We start from the raw sequence: 16,808 nt of genomic DNA, 5'->3' as shown, positions 1-16,808 counted from the left end.
CAGCCCATGCTGGTAGGATGCAACCAGTTTTAAGCTGGCACAGGAGGATGGTCAGCCAAGCAAACCTGCAAACCACAGCAGCGGCTTCCTACCCACAGAGCAGTGCCCAGAGCTTCAGGACCCTTCCTGCAGGCTCCTTTAGGGCCTTATTGCCTGGCATGGAGGAGATATCCACAGCCCCGTTCCCGGCAGGAGCATCACAGCATCCCACTGCCCAACAAGAGGGTGCCACATGCACCAAAAAAAGGTCGATATGAACCCTCCCTCCTTTCCCACAGCTCCCTCCACTGTTTCTCTGACCCTCCCGATACTGGCTTTTCTCCCCTGCTCCCTTTCATGCTTGGTGCTCCCTTCCCGCCTATTAACTCTCCAACCCGCCCGAGGAAATGTGCCCCCCGCAACAGCTCTGCACAGAGGATTTATGAGCCCAGCTCTCAGGGGAAGGAGCCTGGGCATAAATCACAGAATATTTAGGAAAGTGATCTACATTTATTACACTTAATACTATATTTAGCATGTCCAAGAGGACCTTATAAATCAGAGACAGTGCAGAGCTTAGTACAGGATCCTGGGGGAACCCGTCCGCTCAGTGAACGTGTGTGAAGTCTGAAATCAGCAAGCGCAAATTTATGTTTGAATTCTTTGCTAAGTTTATTCCCCTAATTAGGGCTGCACATCATGCTGATGGTTTCCTGAATTGGGCTGGGGATTCGGGGCCCAGGCTCACTGCCTCTCCCCACCGGCAGCTTCTCCTCACACACACCAGCTGCACTGGTCCATCCTCCAGGACCGTGCCAGCAAAGTCTTTAAGCATCTATCACGCCGAGGGATGACAGCACTGGGCAGGTGATCGTTAGTCTTCTCATAATCCCAGGTTAATGCACCGTGCTCCAGCTCAACATCAGCCCGTTGCTGCAGGCTCCTGAAAGAGACATAAAGTCCTCTTGTATTTCATAGAGAGCCCCGACTCTGGCTTAGCCCCTGTCTCCTCTCTTGCTTCACTGGTATTTAACACTCCATCATCACAGGGCAGATATATGCCTCCCCGCCAACTGTGCTGGACCAGTGACCCGCCTTCATCTCCTTTGCAATCAGAGCTGCAACACAGGTAGCTCCCAGCCTCTTTTCTGGAGCCCAGCACCCCTGCCACAGGTTTGGGCTCAGGCAAGGGGAGGCTTGATAGCCTGGTGATGGACTCCAGGGAAATGGGGGGGTAAAATGAGGGCTTTAGCCCATAAAGCCTTGTCATCCTCCAAAATTGATATTTCTGACGGCAACAGAGGTCTGTCAGCTGGTGGGGAGTCTGGTCCCTTCAGAAGGAGGACAGACCTTCTCCAGCCGGTGCTGAACTGATCATTCCCACCCTGCTTCTCCTCCCACCTGCATGAAATTCCCAAGCCAGTAGATAAAACTGGCAAAAAAATAGCACACAACTTTTTTCCAGCTGAAGGGTCCCTGGAGAAGTGAGTGCTTAGGAGAGCAAAACCCTCAGCCACGTCTCCCCAGCCCCAGTTGATCAGGACGTGCTGGTCCCATGGCATGCATGGGTAGGTGCTTTGCACAGGTGCACGCTGCTGCCCACGCAGCTCCAGGGATGGTGGTGGCAGCTCATGGCAGTGGCCAGGTCGCCTCCCGCCAGCTCTTGGCTGAAGCTGGCTGAGCATTGTCTCCAAAATAACTGAGTGAGGCACAGGTTGCTAACAGGAGCAGCTGTCTTGCTTCCTGACACAGTGTTTAAACCCAGGTGGATGGAGAAAAGCCCCATGCATTGTTCTCCTGGTGCTGAGAGGTTTATGGGGCAGCTCTGCTGCTGACGCACTGACAGCTGGGCTCCCGGGACGACTGATGGGTCCTGGGCAGAGGCGGCTTGCCAGGGGGGCCAGGACAATGCACGAGCTGAGCAGTTTGAAGCTGGGACTTGGTGAGCGGTGAGTACAGCATGGAGGAGTGGAGTCGTGACCTCAGGGCAGCTGATTCTTGCAGGCTGGATGCTATCTCCCATTGCACTTCACAGGGGATGCTTGTCCCAGCATGGGAGGTTGAGGGGTGCCCAGCACGACCCTGACATGACTGAGCACTCAGGAGCAGCAGCTCGGCCAGGTTCATGATCCCTCTCTGATGATGTGAGACGATGACTTGGTATCAGAAGAGACTTCAGCACCACCAAGGGAAAAGTGTTGCCCATCTAATGCCTGGGCACGGAGACCGTGAACCACCCTCAATGAGCATCCCCACTGCCAGTGGGTCAGCCCTGGCTCCCAAAACAGGCGCCTCCAACCTCAGGCACTCCGGAGATGCCATGGCAGTGCCAGGCAATGCACGGGCTGGTGCAGCACTGGGGTCAGCAGAAACATTTCCTCACCTCACTGAGGTCCTCGCACCCCAGCCAGGCGCACTCGCATCGGCAGCCAAATTTTCCCTCCTTCCCGGAACGCCTTGCTGCCCGTGGCCAGCCCCGCGGCGCCTGCCCGCCCGCCTGCCCAGGAGCCATGGGACCCCACGGCTGGGTGCATGTGTGTCAGTCCGTCTGTCTCCTCTCGCGACTTTCCAGGAAAGCTGCCGTGATTTATGAGCCGCGGACAGTGCTAGCTGAGTGCTCAGGAGGGCTTGATTACAGTTTCCCAGAGGAAGCTGTCTGTTTGGAGATGGCAAGGTGACAGGGTTTATACAGAACAGCACAATGTGTCTAAGCAAAGCTGTCAGCCAGAGACGGATGAAGTGACGGAGAAAGCCCATTACTTCATTCACACCTCAACAGGCAAACAATAAAACACTTACACACAGCAGCGGCCGCAGGGGGGAGGGGATCCCCCAGCCCCTGCAAAAAGGCAGCAAGCTGCTGTTGAGTCATTTTCTGCTCTTTGGGCTCAACACAATGGGGCAAAGGAGGGGACAGAGGGGAGAAGCAGCACGGAGGGAAGATGTTTCACCCTTTGGAGATGGGCATTTGTCCCCAAGGTGATGTGCCATGTTGTTGCATTGGACCGTAACAAACCCCTGATGTGTGCGCCCACTTGAGCAGCAGCATCATAAGGCTGAGCCTCAATGAGGGACCCATCCTGGATCATGCACAAGGCACCCAACCCAGGATGCGAGGTCTGCAGGGTAGCTGATGATCATACCTCTCAGGGCCAAGAGCTGGCATGGCCCTGAGACTGGGGACATGAAAGGAACTGTGTGCTGAGCAGGCATAGCCCGGCCTGTTGAACCAACTGGCTATTTTAGCCCCAGTTGACCTGGGAGCAATATCTGGATTTGCACAGAGGCCACCACCAGCTGTCCGTAAACTCAGAGCTCTTGCTCTCAGCACGCAGGAGCACCTCCATGGTGATCTGCTGCCACCAGCCAACCCACCTGCATGAGGGAGTTGGTTGGGGCACAGTCGGCACTTGTCAATGAAGAGCAAGTGGCGCAATAAGACTTGGCAAAATGTGTGTTTTTCTTTCATCAAATCACCTCACACAGACCTGCAGGTCACTGATCCCAGCACATGAAGAAATCCGTTACCCCGCTCCCTTAGGACAACTACTGCAACAATGAGAGGGGGCAGAAACAGCACCCCAGCCTCCCTTCCGCACCTCCTGAAGCAGCCATGGAGAGGAGAATGTGGAAATGTCTGCTGCAATTTGTGCAATAACCCATCTGGTTTGTAAGAGCACTCGGAAAAGCCTCCAGGTCCCTGAGTAACCAGAGCTGCCCCTGACTGGAGGATGTCCCACGTGGAAACGCCACAGCTCATGGTGAAACCCCAACACATCGCATGCTGGATGGGGAAATGATGTAATGCTGGTACCCCGGGATGCAACAACACCTCCTCATTATGTTGGTTTTCTGAGACATGCACTGGGCCCTGCTTGTTGCTGGATGGCACCGAGGTCTGGTGAGAAGTCAGGCAGAGCTGGGTCAACCACACAAAGCCCAGGATAGGCAGCGACCTCGTGCATGGTGAAATAACAGGACAATAAAATCAAGAGGGCTCACGCTGGGACATACTCACTGTATGTCCTTGGCTGATGTTCAAGTATCTGAAAATAATGACTCAGGATGTGATTCCTGTTAAGAAGCCTGTTTTGCTTTCACTAGCTGCGTCCCAGCTGAGCGGGTCCCTAAGAGAATGTACATCCATCTCTCCTGGGGTTCAGCGGGAGCTGAGCTCTGCTAATGCTCCTGCCTTGAACTCCTTGCCAGACTAAGCTCTCCTCAAAAGCAGAAAATTAATTACCTGGCTGGCTTATGGGCTTTTCACAGGAAAGAGAAACCTCTGATATTCTCACTGCAGTGTTGGGGATGGAAAGCACCAGCACTGAGGATTGTTTATCAGTGTTGCATGCCAACGACAAGCTCACATGCTAGAATTTTCTAGGAAGCTTTGCAATGACCTGTCAAGGACCCTTAAAGTTCAGCCTGCAAACTATGCCACTTAAAGCATAGGCTGGCAATTTTAATGACAGAGACCCTGGCCATTGTCTTGTGGTTGGAAAAGCTATCCTACACCAGTTTAACAATCCCCCCCTCCCTGTGTGGGAGAAGCTAGCCCAGGAGAAAGAGGTTTTCTTACTTTCCTTTGCTGGGAGATATTCCTAATACAATTTCTGTAGACAAGAGTGCTGAACATGCTATGGTGGGTGCTGATGATTTGACTCTGCTGGATTTTGCATTTTCCATATGTTTTTCTGCCACTCTATTGCAGCATTACTGGCTGTATATCGCATGCTTGAGCACAAAGCTGCACACTCTCCTCTACCGGGAGCTGGAGCTACATGAAAAGTTTCTCCTCTTCCACGATCTCCCTGCAGTGAGGAAATACCATAGGAGGGACCCTTCATCTCCTCAGCATTCGATCTCCTCCTCTGCACCAGCACTTTGTGGTTTCCTCCTCTTCAGTTTTCTCTGTGCTATTTATTAGCAGGACTGTCCTAGTTTGGTTTTAGTGGGCAATGTGACAACGCGCACAGGCACATGCCCTTCTCCTGTCCCATGTCTGCATGGTTGCGAGTTGCTTCTTTGCAACCTGTTCTTCTGATCTTTCTAGGGAGGAAAACTGCTCTGGGGGACGGGCCAAATTGCACCTCCCTGGCACTGCCCCAAGGAGAGGGAGATGGTTGCATGGCAGAGGTAGATGCAGGCAGGAGAAATCTGCAACTGGGGTTGTGATCTGGGAAAAGCTGGGGAAAAAACTTCTGGGAAGAGAAGGAGCAGATATACAGCCAGTCCTCAGAGATGAAGGAAAGAGAAATGTTTCCTGGGGACCTCAGGGACATTGCAGAAATCAGTGCACATGAGCAAATTGGGTCTGCCAGCCCAGCAGGCAGAGGGAGTGTTGTGTACAGGCTGTCAATCTCCCTGACCCACCACACATAGCTTAAAATGTTGCACTTTCACATAATTTCTCAGGGCAAGCTACTTAGCTTTTTAACAGTAATTAGAAGAGGTTTGAACAATTTCAGGCTCAAGTGTCTTGGTTTTTCAGCTTGCATCAGGTTTACAGTCACAGTCTGCAGCAAGCTGTCAGTGCACAGTAATAGCAAGTGCATTGCTCTGGGGTGGCACAGTATCTTTGTTTGTTAATTAGCCAAGGTTACTCATCACACTGAGCCTGGGTGCAGTGTTGAGCCAACAGAAAACACATTCCTTCCATGCTTTTTCCATTCTCTCTGATGGAGTTTTTTGGGAGAGTTTCAGATTTAAAAAAAAAAAAAAGAGAATTTAAAAAATCATAAGTTTTGGAAAAAATCCCAATCAAACTTGGCAGCAGAAAAACGATATTTCATAAAAATGGGATATTTTGAAAGAAAGCTCTTTATTTCCAAGGAAAACAGCACTTGTTCATAATAATTGTATGGGATTACTTCTGACCACATTAGATCAGGGCAGCCCTGCCTGGTGATAGGGGCCGGCACAACCACCCAGGGCGGTGCTGGCCCCACCCTCGACCACAGACAAGGCCTGATGTGCACCCACACAGGTGCTTTATTAATGAAAAATGTATTGGAAAAAGAAAAATGATCCCTCCTCCCTACCCATCCCTCCCTCTCCCTGCCAGCAGCCAGCACCTTGCACACGCCTTGACATCTACAATACTGGGGGCACTGCAGTAGCTGCTTTTCTTGCCCAGTTTCAGTAGGAAATATGGACTTTCCCAATTTACTGCTTGTTAAAACCCTGCTAATCGGCATCTTTGTCTGTGCTTTTGGAAAGCCTGGCACCCCTGACAGATGAGCTCACAGCTTGCTCTTGGATGAGTCGCCACAGTGTGACTGCCACAGACAGCTTCGTGTTTTGCAACTCCACAGCCTGAGCTGCCGAGCAGGATTGTGCAACCTGTGTACAAGACGGCATCTGTCTGGAGTTCGAGCAGCCTTCCAGCAAGGGGAGCAGACCGCATGCTCCTTCTGGGCAAGGGTGAATCACCCACCTTGCTTGGACCAGCTAAACTCAGGATGTCTTTGCCTGATATGGATGCTTTGCTGAAGTGCTTTAGAGTTCAGAGTGAGCAGGGTAATAGCTTTTAACCAGTTATTTCTCTAAATCAGTGTCATGTTCTTAAAGAGTAAGGTGCTACATGCAGAAACCCATAGTGGCTACTTTTTGCCACCTCAGAAACCCTTTACAGAAAAAACCCTTGACTGCAGACAGCATTGTTTTGCAGATGTGCAAAAATCTCCTTGGAGAGCAGCTGTTACCCAGCTCTTCTACCTGCAAAGGTTGCAGGAAAACATATGTGGGCTTTTCCTGGCCAGCAAGGTGATTTTTTTTCCACCTGCCCAGCCAGGCTAGCAGTGCTTTGTAGAGTAGCTGTGTGTGCACCCAGCAGAAAGGGGTTCCTGCACTAAGTGATGCTGTAGTTTTACAGGAAAACCAACAGCATTAGGGGAACAGATCACATCTCTGCCTTTAGCTACCATGCTGGTGGGAGCTAATCCTTTGCTGGCCGCTGTGACTTGATGTGCCCCAAAGTGTAATGTTTCTAGTGTCTCTCACTGCAGCATCTTTAAACTGTGGGCACGATGGGTGGCAATTTGCCTTATTTCATAGTTTGTGGCTAGATCCTGGCTCCCTGTTGAAGAAATAATTCTAGAGAGGGAAGGAAGAACTTTCAGACCCGAAGGGCAAAGTTGCAGCCAGGGTCAGGGCAGAAGTACAGATCACCCTGCACGATCTGAGCATACACCCTAGGAAAAAGCAATGAAGCTGCGACATGTCCCCTCCTCCGGGGCCAGCATCCCACTGTATCATCTCTTCTCTCACCTCTCAGTCACACCATGGGGGAGCTTCTGTTTATCTTGGACCTGAATATCTGGGGTGCTGCAGGAGGGGCAATATCCCTTTGGCCTCATCTGACCCCTTGACTGCACCGGGAAGCCCAGGCTGGGTATGGGATGTGCAAGCTCCATGCACTGCAGTGGAAAATAGCGTTACAAAACTCCCGGCACTGCATTTTGGTGCTGTTCCAACAGGACATTCGGATAATGGGAAACTGCAGAAATAAATCTGAGTCTTGGCTCTCCGCAGCCTGGGATCTGCCCAACTGCATCCAAGAGATGGGCTGGCCTTACAGCACCCACAGCCCGATGGGATCAGAGGCAGGGGCTATCATCTGAAGTCTTTTGCTGCTCTGCCCCACTTGCCTTCCCCAAAATAATGCCAGATTCTTGGAAGATAAAGCCCTCAAAGCTCCCTTGATCTTTTTAGTTTGGGGATTGGTTTTTTTTTTCCTTCTAAGTTCACTGTTTTCAGAGGTTTCAGCTGTTTCTTTGGATCTGAAAGTGATGAAAGAAAGGAAGCAAACACCAGGGAGCACTTCCAGCCACTCTGAAACACCAGTCTGGGTGCACACTATAATCCAGCCCCCTCAAACCATTGCTCTTCCAGCCTCAGTATCTTGCGCACACACACACTTACTACAGCTCCCCTGCCTTGGCCTGACAGTCATCCAGCTGGAGCTGAACATGGGATGAAGCTGTTCTCCTGCAGACCTTACAGCTTGCACTGATCCACCAGGCAAAACCCAATGGGAGGTCTCAGCTCTAGAAGCAGATTCAGGCACCTGCATGTCCTGTGCATGAAATGCAGGACTCAGCTCAGGTTGGGCAGCATGCTGTGATGGGACACAGTAGGAAACACCAGAGGCAGGACAGTGCTGGTGCTGTCTGTCGTCTGGTCTCAGCACTGTCTGCCAAACCATGAGGAGGTTGACCAGAGTTGGAGACAGCCTTCTGCACTTGGCCCAAGGACCAATGCTTTCTCTTTTGATCAGGAAGGGGTGCATTTCTTTGGAGCACCTCTCCAGCACAGGTTCTCACTTAGGGGTCAGAGAGTTGCTTGACCTCCATAGGCAAGGGTCTGACATCCTCAGTTTTGCTTCTGTCCAACAAGGAAGCTCCTCAGGGAGCAGTGTAAGCTGTACGTGAGGCCCTTCCTAAGACTTTCCTCTGGTGCCAGCAGCCTACAAAACCAGTCTTCCGGCTATAAGCCAAGTGCTCTAACCAGTAGACTCTCATGCAGAAACTGAGCAGCGTCACCACCACTCAATGATGGGGTAAGACAGAGTTTCTGTTTGGCCAAGCTGACCTCAGGTGAGACACAGTCAACTGCAGATGTTGAGGTGCTGGGTACCCAAACAGAGCAGATGGGGACACCCCAAACACACATCAACCTCCCCAGCCTTTTGTTGAGTCTAACCTTCATGACCACCAGACCACAAAAGGCTCCCAGAGGCAAAGAGCACCCCAGTGTGCTGGCAGTGCCCAGACAAGTGGGGTCTCTCAGAGGGCAAACAACCAACACTTGAGCAGTGTCACTCCACATCCAGAAGAGACAGTTGGGAAGTAGTTATATTTCTGAAAACCTCCTGCGTTTAGTTATTTTTGGCTAACTTAGGCCAAAGAGGTTAAATGAAGCTGCAGCCTGGCAATAAGTGCTGTACTTCCCACAAAGATGAAGCAGAAAGATGTTTTTAATCAGAAACTACAGAAGAAAGATGCTTCATGAGTAACCTAAGGCTAACAAGCCCATCCATCAAGTCTGGGAGCTAATAATGTGGCTGCAGTGGAAATCTCAGGGTGGGACTTGGGGCAGGTCCCAAATGAGTCATCTACCGTGAGACAGGATGCTGTCATGTGCTGAGCATCCAAACTGGCACAGCAAAGGTGGCCCAGTGCTGCTGGCATTGATAGGGTCAGATACAGGGGGAACAGATGTGGGCAGAAAGTGGCAGGATCTGGGAGGTCTTAGGAGGTCTCCGCAGTGCACCAGGAGGACCAGGAATTCGGCTGTATCTTTCATACTAAATTCGGCAGCTCAAGGGAATACGCTTTTAAATTTGAATTAAGTTGCATCCCAAGTCCTTGATCTGCTTGTAAAGATACCTGACAACTTACAGGAGGGGGTTGGGGAACGATGTATTTTCTTGTGGGCCGATTATATGACCTTTTCCTGGTGCATGATCTTCAGCGGGTGTGGTCAGCAGAAAAGCCAAGCTGCTGGAGATGATCGTTGGCTGCAGCTGGATGTCAGACACCTCCTATGAAACATTCCTGGAAACAAACAGAACAAAAAAGATTTGGGGAAAGCATGGGGTGTTTACCTGGGCAAACCACTGCAGAAGCACCCCATCTCCATGCAGAGCAGGCCTGGAGAACAAAGCCATTGGAAGCCAGTGTAAAACTCTCCTAACTTGTCCCTGTGCTGGGGACAAGTGCAGGATGTTTCTGGGAGCAGAAAGTGCAGGTTTTTAGGATTCATGTGTGGAGCATGATGCTGGGTTAGAAGCATCAGGGAATAGAGCTGAAAGAGGCACAAATGGCTGCTTTTTGCAACAGTGGGGCCGGGGACTCCCCAAGGAGCCAACATTCTGCCTGCGAGAATGGGATGAAGGAAGAAGCAAATAAATCCCTTTTGCTCTGGCCAGGTGGTTTCCTTTTGACAGATGATGGCTGTGGGTCAGGCAGGTCTGGTTTTACAGCCCCCCTGTGCCAGCCTGACATGCCCATAACTCTGCTCTGGCAGATTACTGAAACGATTGCTCATTCTGCAAGGAAAGCCAGAGCCTAATTACAGCGAGGCATGTAACACGATTCCGGCGTATGGAAGTGCTCTCCAGTGTTAGCTTTCCACGCACTGCCCAGGAGTGCATCTCAGTGCCCTCTTTTACATGCACATCCCAGGCAGCTTTCAGCAAGAAGAGCCATGAGGCTCGCCCAGCATCTCTCAGCCAACTGTACTGCATCCCATATCGTTTGGGACTCACATATACTTGACAGTGAGACCACTGGAGATCTGGAAATTGCTGACGACAGGGAAAACTGTCCAGGTGATGGGGGCAGGAGGACTGTGGTGGGAGGTGAGCAAGAAGGAGGTCCTCGGACACTCGCTTAGTATTGAAGTATCTCTCAGTGGCATCACAGTCTTCTCTGGTGCATCACAATGAGGGCCAAAGCAGAGCTCCTCACTCTGGACCAGGGCATGAGGAACTGGTAAAGGATCAATGATGAAAAGCAGCTGGGTTGGTGCAGATCCCGGTCTGTGAGACAAATGTTAAATGATGGGCATGCCCACAAATGATGGGCATCCAGACCTGCCACAGCCAGGCTGTCCCAGCCCAGCCACCTCCCTCCTCCTCACCTGCTGCAACTCCCAGCCAGCTCTGCTGAGCCCTTGGCCGCAGCTAGGGCTCTACCCACCTGGAGATCAAGACAGCCCATGCAGGGGGAGAGATCCTCCATGTTGGGGATCCTGGATTGTTTCTTGGGATCTGGTTGCTCCCCGTGCCAGCAACAAGATCTCCTGAGCTCCAGATGAAGGGTACGGAGAGACCCATGCCAAAAAAGGGAGGAGAGTCCCACAAAATGCCCTGGCACCATGCTCCACAGCAAATCCCCAGCTGAGCCGGGGCAGCCCCCCGCAGAATCGATGCTGAACAGGACATTAACACAGCATCCTCAGGTTGTTTCTGATCCTTCTGTCCAAGAAGAAACCATCATGGATGGTCTTCGGAGTCCTGCCCCTAACATGCACTCAGGCGCTCTGGCTCTGAAGCAGGTTGATGGCTGGAGAAAAGGGGCTTCTGTGGGAGCAGGGAGAAAACCAACACCTCCTCACTGCCTTGCTGCAGAGGAGCTGGGGGAAGCGGGGCCGGCTCGGAGGCCACAGCATCCCCGGTTGGCGGAGACAGACCTGTTCTCCGCCACCGCTCAGGAATGTGGCTCGAGGTGGAGCAGCAGGTGCTGGAAGGAGGGTTGCAACCAGTCTCACCCTCCAAGAAAAATACCAGCCCCGCTCACCGAGGGGAAGGAGCAGGAGCGGCCTCTGCACAGCCAGATTTATGGGCCCCAGCAGGCTGGAAAAAATCCAGTGAACATTTCAGCAAATCCAGCCTCCGTCAGAAGTTACAGAGTGATAGGTGTAAGTCCCCGCCAGAGCTGCAGCTGCTGCCCCTCCTGAGCCAGCCCCGGGCAGCCAGTGAAGTCACCTTCGCACCTTGGGTTGCGGGGATGGTGATGGGGTCAATACAGGCGGTGGTGAGTTCACCACAGGCACCGCTCCGCCCGGGTTTCTGCAACAGGACAAGCATGGGCAGCAGCTGGGGGTGCAACCAAGTGGATGGGGCATTTTTCAGAGGATGCATGACCTCAGCTGTGAGGAGCATGGGGCTCATTTACAGAAAAAGGGGGAGATGGGCCTATGTTGACCCCAGTATCCCGTACGGTTCCCGTCTGGGCCACCCTCTCTGGCAGGGTCCTTCAGGGGTCACTCCCTGTTTGCAACCATTTCCTATTGCCAATCAAGGGTGCCCACAAGGACCAGCTCCCTGAATCCCACAACTTGCATAGACAGCTTGCCCCTTCAGGCAGGAGATTACTGCCCCTTCCAAAGACCTCACGATGGCATATGGTCACCAAGCCTCAAACAGATGAGCAAGAGGAGGAAAAAAAAAAACAGGGAAGATTCTCTTTAAAGTTGTTAACATCTCCATTAATGTTGCCTAGTGCCAGGTCTCGGCCCTCACCATCCTGCTTGTCCTTATCTGCAGACAGCAGGCTCTTTGGGACAAGGCCAGTCGCCTTGAGTTTAGAAAGCTACACTGAGAGTGATAAAAACATCAACTTTCTGTGGCTGGGAGGGGCCACCACTTCCCATCCATCCTTTCACCGGCCCCATCCATGCCCTTCCCACCGCATCTCCACATCCCCAGAGAAACTCCCCTCCCAGTATCTCCAGGGCTTTTTGCACAACAAAACCAGCCCTGATCTTGAGATAATGCCTCTGTCCCAGCATCTGATTGGGAAACGATGGAAGGGAGACAAGCCTTGCACAGACCCAAAACTGCTGTGCACCCTTCCCACCCGTTATGCTGCAGAGGAGGTGTCCAAAATCCCCCAGATCCTCAGCAGTCTCCAATGAGGGGATGAGCAAGGACCCTCCTGCCAGATCTTCACTGTCTGAGACAGGTAATGGTCCAGCTGCCTCCTCCATCTCCACAGAAACCCGAGCACCTGTCCGGAGACACGGCTTGGTGGCAAGGAGTCCTCAGCACACAAAGCATGGAGAGGATAAATCAGCCACCCCTGTGCCTGCCATGGGGATGATTTATCAGCTGGTTGTGGAGCCCAGGGCAGTCGCCTGTTGCAGCAGGGCTCACCAGGAGAGGGGCTGAGGCAGGAGGGAGGGTGGCATGGGTCAGCCAGCATGGGATTGATGAAGGGGGGTTCTCAATGGGGAGAAGCCAGCCCCATGTCCTGGCACCCTGGGCAGCACAGTCCTGGGGCAAGGATGCAGAAGAAGGAGCAGGCACAGGAGGTGAAGCAGCCCCTTTGCTCAGTGTTGCCATGCCATGGAAGGACTCGCTTTCTCTCGCTCATCATCTCAGAATACCAGGTTTTTGCTTGTTCTTCCCACAGCCCAATTCTCCCTCCCAAAGGACACAATTTGGGGGTGACTCATGGTCCTTTAGCCGCACAGAGGAGCCAGCATCTCCCTCTAGCATCCCTGAAGCTAGGCAAGCCAAGATGCTGGGGCTGTGGTACCTTTGGGGTAGAGAGCAAGGGCAGAAGCATATGGAACTGTGCCTCACATGCTGAGCTCTGTTATGAGAGCATGAAGGAGAGGGAGGACTGTATGTCAGTTTTTCTGCATCCCCATGCCTCTCACATAGGGCCAAATCCCCTGTGTAATGCCCCAGGTTGGTACCCAGCCCCACTCCCATGCAGGACCCTGCCAGAGCCAGTCCTCAGTCCTACTGCATCCCATCCCTCCACCCTCATACCTGGAGCCGTGCAGGACTGGTGTTCGCCTGGTGTCACCCCTGGGTTCCGCAAGAGCCGTGCAGAGATGGCTGAGCCTGGAGTCACCATATCCATGGAGGCATGCTGGGCTCCCAAGCTGGCCCAGCCCCAGTTTCATCTCCCTGCTGGAGCCACAGCAACCCTCCGACCTGGAGCCCAGGGTGAGATTCAGCACGCCAGTTCAGGGGCTTTTGCAGGTTTTATAGTGCCCTTTATCTTAGCTCCAAAGCAGACTGCGCTCAGCCAGGCCAGCCCCTTTGGAAAGGGCTCCCGCTTCGGTTTCCAAGTGCATCCGTCCATTTTAGCCAAGTTTCCTAATGAAACAGAGGTCATGGGATAGCACTCTGTGTATCTCTCTCAGCCCTCTGAAAGCTTGCCCAGCTTCATGTCCAAACATCTAGTGCAGTTCTCAGCGATATGATGTTCCTGGGAGATTTTCGGGAGGAGGGTGGAGGACCTAAGACTTCACAGATGCCTGTAGGCTGCATGCAGAAGTTCAGACCTTATTTACCAGCAAAGGATCCCCATGGAGTCTGTTCCTCCAGGCACAGATAGCCGGGAAATCCAGCTCCAGTGTTTCTGCTCTTCCTAAATGGCTTGTTCTTCACTCAGGTTCCTCAAACTACCCCCACAGATAGCCCTCCTTGAGCTTCTTGCTGCAGGAGCAGCAGAGATTCAGGAGCTGCCAGGAATGGAGATGCTTGTGAAGAACAGCTTCTGTGAAGCATGGCACAGAAGTATCCTTCCTTCTGTGCAAGACCTGCTCCTGGCCTCATCGGAACCAGGAGTCAGCCCCAGCCACAGGTTTTGGAGCTGGTTCCACCTCAACTGTTCACTCTGGGCATCTCTTTCCATCCATCCCTCTGCAGCATCCCCCTGTCTGGCTCCAACTCTGTCTGTCCCTCTCCTTCTTGGAAAAAAGCACTAGATCAGGAAGTCTGAGCACTCATCTTTGCCCCATGGGCTGAAACTCCTTCTCTGCCCTGGAGCTCTCTCATGCAACCACCTCTGATCATCCCCTCCTTCCTTGTGTCCACTAGACGTGACAGAGGGACAACAGGCACAGGCAGACCCTGGCATTAACAGAGATCACTGTGGTGGATTACCATCACCAGCTTTCAGGAGTCACCCTAACAGCCAAGGTAATTCAGCCTCAGGACAACGGGCTGCCTGGTCAAGTTGGAGTTGTGTTGGTGGCAGGTAGAAATAGAGACAAGAGGGTCCCCCCATCTCAGGAAGGAGGACAATTTCTGGGTTAGGTGTTGTAGAAAAGATCAATGCTTGCCTAGGGAGGAAGACTGCTGTCTGGAGGTATGTGTGCCTGGGGTTGAGCATGAACAAATGATACAATTGTCAAAAAAACCTGGGTTTGTATATCCTGAAACTCTTCACAAACACAAGCTGAACACATGCAGTATTTTTCTCTAGGAAAAATATTTCAGAGCAACTAAGCAAGGAGGGAGAGTCGTAAAGCAGATGGGAGATTGGGCCCATCTCAATGTCTCCCTGCAGACATCTCCCCTGAGATCAGGAATCCCTGGGGGATTCCCTAAGGGGAACATGGATACCCTCGTGCTGTCCATGCCCAAGGGTCAGTGTTTAGTGGGACGTGGAGGTGAGGCGGTGACAGGACCAGTGTGGGGACTTGCACGTGACAGGGGGGCTGTCAGGCCAAGGTTGCGCATTTCAAGATCTGCACATTGTTTAAGCGAGTGAAGAAGCCAGATAAAACAGCAAGGCCTTGTTCATTTTTTTTTTTTTTTTAAATCTAATTTAAAAGCTCGTTACCTTCAGTAAAAAGGGGGTTTTGAAGTCTGTGATTTCTCCCCCTGGGCAATCTGTAATCCCTCAGCTAAGTCCTGAGCCCTTTAATTAAGACCTCAGTCATTTAAATTGTTAATGAAGATCCATTGGGGGACCATCATTCTCATTCCTGATTTCATCTTGTGCTTGTTAGAGGCTCCTGATTAAAATTCATCATCTCAGAAGATATTTATAACTCTCTAACTATCCTTAGACCTCATTAATTCATAGCCATCTGTTTGGAAAGAGGTGGAGGGACCTAAAAGGCGCCAGGATTGATCCAGAGCTGAGGTAACACCGTGTTGACTGACAGATGACAATGTTGGCCTCGGTGAGAAGAGCAGCCCCACACAGTATGTGAAGGGACACAAGGTTGCAAAGGGATGCCATGAGGGTAAGACATGAAGCCAGACTGTTCCTAGTGGGGCAAAAGGAAAGATGGCCAAGCAGCCACTGGCCAGATGTGCCAAAGAGGAGGAGACCCTCCTCTCACATCAGCGTCTTGGAGTACTTGGAGATGTTGAGCCATAGGAAGAGACCACCCCATGACTCCTTCTGTGTCCCACTGGCACATGTGGGTCCCAGCTGTCTCAACAACCCACCAGCAACATGGCCACTGTGCTCCCCAGGCTCTGGGTCATACAGCCTGGCTGCCCTGCTCCCTCCACAGCCTGCCCAACACTGAACTCCTCTCCTGAACCTCAGTGAAGCTCAACCAGCCTCATGGACCTCACCCCTGGATGGACCATGGAGTCCTTTTCCCAGCAAAACCCCCCAGGGTAAGATGGAGGAAACCCCAATGCTTCCAACCCTTCTTCTAACCCATGCCTCAGTTTGCTTTACTCTGGGCTTTGCCTCTTTCTCTCCCACCATGTTCTCCTTTGCACCACTGAAAGCTAAGCAGATCTGCCTCTCCCACTTCTCCTCCTTTGCTATCACCCACATGCTGCCCTTACCTTTTCCTCTCCCCCATCCATGCCATTTCCCATGGCTCCCTCTTTGCTATTCCTCACCATCCCACCAGTCCTAAAGTTTGCCATGACTCTGCTGATCTGCTGAACCAGTTTTTTCTCCCCGTGTTCAGTCTATATCTGGGTCAGGGACCAAGTCCAGGGATCAGAACCATCACAAGAGGTTTCTCTGGAGTCGTTTGTCCCCTGGACCCAAAAGGAACCCTTTCCTTTGGGATACCCAGTGTTTTTGCTTAGCCTTATATTCTCCTGTTTGGGGTCAGCCTTTAAATAAAAATGCCCTATGAAAATAGGAAAAGAGGTTTGTTTCAAGGTTGTCTAATGAAATACTCCAGCACTTCTGAAATGAGACATTTTGCCTTGGAAACATCTAGCTGACATCTATGCTGACACTTTCACACACATCCAAACGACTGAAACCTGAACTTACAGCTCCTTTTGGTCCTGCTGAAACCCCATTTTTGGTGAATTACAATGCATAAAAGGTTCCAGCTGGCTGCTCCCACTGCTGCCCTACAGCCCAGCTGAGTTTTGGGACAAGTCGTCCCGGGCCCCTTCCACCTTGCGTGTCACCACCAGCACTGCAACAGCAGTGTGCAGCTCACAGCGTGTTGATGATGTGTGAGGCAGAGGAGAGCCCTGCTTCCTCACATGGTGGCTGAGCCCAGCTGGCTTTATAGCAATCCCTGCATCACGAAGCAGGAAAAAATCCCTGGGTTGCTGTGGACAACGGAGAGGATGAATAAGAAGG

The 16,808-nt window shown here is 52.0% G+C and overlaps 1 long non-coding RNA gene across 1 annotated transcript; it reads right to left on the bottom strand.

The window, feature by feature from the left end:
• Positions 1 to 632: 632 nt before the first annotated feature.
• On the bottom strand, positions 633 to 14,124 carry LOC115343426. The gene is made up of 3 exons (XR_003924123.2): positions 13,265 to 14,124; positions 9,381 to 9,536; positions 633 to 922 (listed from the first exon to the last, which is right to left on the bottom strand). It is a non-coding gene; the product is annotated as an uncharacterized LOC115343426 (long non-coding RNA).
• Positions 14,125 to 16,808: the final 2,684 nt, after the last annotated feature.

The sequence above is a fragment of the Aquila chrysaetos genome, chromosome 6 (assembly GCF_900496995.4).
Source record: "Aquila chrysaetos chrysaetos chromosome 6, bAquChr1.4, whole genome shotgun sequence".
NCBI lineage: Eukaryota > Metazoa > Chordata > Aves > Accipitriformes > Accipitridae > Aquila > Aquila chrysaetos.
Note: the sequence above shows the minus strand (reverse complement) of the source record. Positions and strands in the feature narration are given on the sequence as shown.